Source organism: Notolepis coatsorum, assembly GCF_963971535.1.
Source record: "Notolepis coatsorum genome assembly, chromosome: 6".
Classification (NCBI taxonomy): Eukaryota; Metazoa; Chordata; class Actinopteri; order Aulopiformes; family Paralepididae; genus Notolepis; species Notolepis coatsorum.
Genome location: NC_140170.1, coordinates 43,037,485 through 43,039,984, shown reverse-complemented (window position 1 = coordinate 43,039,984; position 2,500 = coordinate 43,037,485). Strand labels below are relative to the sequence as shown.

The 2,500-nt window shown below is 38.6% G+C and overlaps 1 protein-coding gene across 1 annotated transcript in view; it reads right to left on the bottom strand.

Moving 5' to 3' along the window:
- The window catches only part of ranbp10 (RAN binding protein 10), a gene marked incomplete at its 3' end in the record, with an annotated part of 124,418 nt that overhangs the window by 30,458 nt on the left and 91,460 nt on the right, over positions 1-2,500 (bottom strand). The window lies entirely within an intron of this gene.

Below are 2,500 nucleotides of genomic sequence, written 5' to 3'. Positions count from 1 at the left end.
ATATGATAATTGCCTAAGTAATTTTTCAAGATTTTTGGAAAAAACTTTCCAGCAAATGTGCACGAGTTTTTTTATTATATTTTGAAAATAAGTTCCACAAGGTGTATCAACAAGTTAGCTAAAATACTAAAACACACCAACGATTGCGTAACTAAATAGGGTGACTTTTAAACAAAATATGTCGTGACTTGGGCATTTTTTCCTCGTACATACATGTCATACACTAAGGCAGTTGTTGTACTTGCCTAAGTCATGCGATCGCCATCTGTGTATGTAACGTTAAAATGCACCAGTCACACGAGTGAGTTAGGCAGATGGGGATCTTTGAACGTAGCAAGCGTTCTGATTGACTGAGGACATAGCCACTTAGCCAGGGCGATGCAGCAGTGTGAGGAGAGTACAGTTAGGCAGAAATCTCATTTGGCCCTATTTCTTTTTTAGCGATCTGAAATCATATTTCATCAACCGTGTCTACCGTTGGAAATTCAGCTACCTCAGGCGCTCAGATGTGAAAAAAAGCGCCCCCTATCGTCTCCCAGGTGGTAATTCACCCTTTTGGATTGAACTCAATGAAAATGAATGAGAAAAAAAAACCTGCACTCCACATTTTACTTCTCACTCACGCAGCCGGCATCTACCAGCTTCATGCTGGACTCTCGGAGCAGCGGGGAATATGTGTTTTACTGTATACACAGTGAATCATAAAATATCGATTTTTTCTAATGGCGATCAGGAATTGGAATAATCCATTTGGATACCATCTGATCTCAGGTAAGGAATCTATGTTACAAGTCTAAGGATAATCAGACCCGTTTTCACGGATATATACGCTTTTATGTGATTATGTGATATGGCTGTTTGACTATGCGCGCCGTCAGGAAATAGGAGAAGCAATTTTCAGCACGTGCCACGAGCGTGCATGCGTACACATATACTATCGATAATCGTTTATTTGAAAACGATTCATAAATAGGCAGAACAATGACAACGTTCTAGAATATTCCAGTAAAAGGCGATTATCATGGAAACCTTTTTTTTCTCTGTGAAAACGAGGGGTTTTCTAAATGCCATGAAACGGAAATGAACCGATAAAAAAAAATCTGCTGCGACAGGCAGATTAGACACATAGCCATAATTTAAAACATAGATTAGGCGATATTAACGTTAACATTGAAGTGGCCTTGGCATTCAAGGACTAATAAGGAATTAAACTTGGGCAGTCAAAGTGTTATCTTTTTCAAGTTCCAAGTTTTAATACTCTTATCAACATGAGTCAACAAATGCTTGCTTTATGCAGCCATTTAACACAAAAGGATGACCCTCATGCATTGCAAATTTGCATCAAATTCAAAACAGAGTGATGCACAAAATAACTGAAAAGAAAATAATTATTTAAAACAATGAATAAAGTGTGCATGAAATAATAGGGGAAAGAAAACGTTAGGAACTTGTTACATTCACCCACACAAGGGCTGAGTAATCACACCACCCCCCCCCTCACACACACAGCTCTCTTTCTCTCTTGCCCCTTCCTCATCTCTCTCACCCCCCCCTCTCTCTCTATCTCACACACACACACACACACACACACACACACACACACACACACACACACACACACACACACACACACACACACACACACACAGTATCAATGAGAGCATCAATAATACACCTGAGTGAAGTCTAGTAAAAAATATATATAATAATGAATTCTTAACAGTTAATCGTGAGGTAAAAAAAATAGTGGCGTTAATAGAATCGGGCGTTAAGGCGTTAAAGGGGAACTATTTGACTATTTCTTTCACTATTTGGGCACTTTTACACAATTCCTGTGAGTTTATGGAACACCTCTGTAATTTTTTATTTTTTTAATTCATTGTTTTGTATTTCTAATCAAGTCCTCAAAAACAGCATTTTTCTACCTCAAGATCTTAAGCCGTTTTGAGCCTGGGCTCCAACCACTGTGGTAACTGTGTGGAGTGTGTGTGAGTCTCAGCAGAGTCTCATGCAGCTGAGTCTCTCTGACATCACAAATCAGCACATTTTCAGATGACTCAGTTCAGTGAGGGTGAATATTGTGAGAGGAGAATTGGAAGAATGCGCCAATATGAGAATTAGAGACATAGATCATATTAATATAAGTCCACATAGCTAGGAAACAATGCTAAACACTGAAAAAGGCAATTTATAAGATAGTTCCCCTTTAATACCGCGTTAACTTTGACAGCCTTAATATATATATATATACATATATAACATATAAAATGTCCAGTAGACATTCTATTAGGGTTTGAATCAGCCCTTTGTTGCATCATGCCATCCCTTTTCTTTCCCTCTCCATCTATCCTTCCTGCCACTCACAGATGTATATTTAATAAAGTATCCACTTACAAACAGTGTAGGGGGGGGGGGGGGGGGGGGGGGGGGGAGTATTTAATAAGGTAGAAATATTTAATAAAGGAAATAAAACATGTTGATGAAGAGTCTTTTGTCTGAT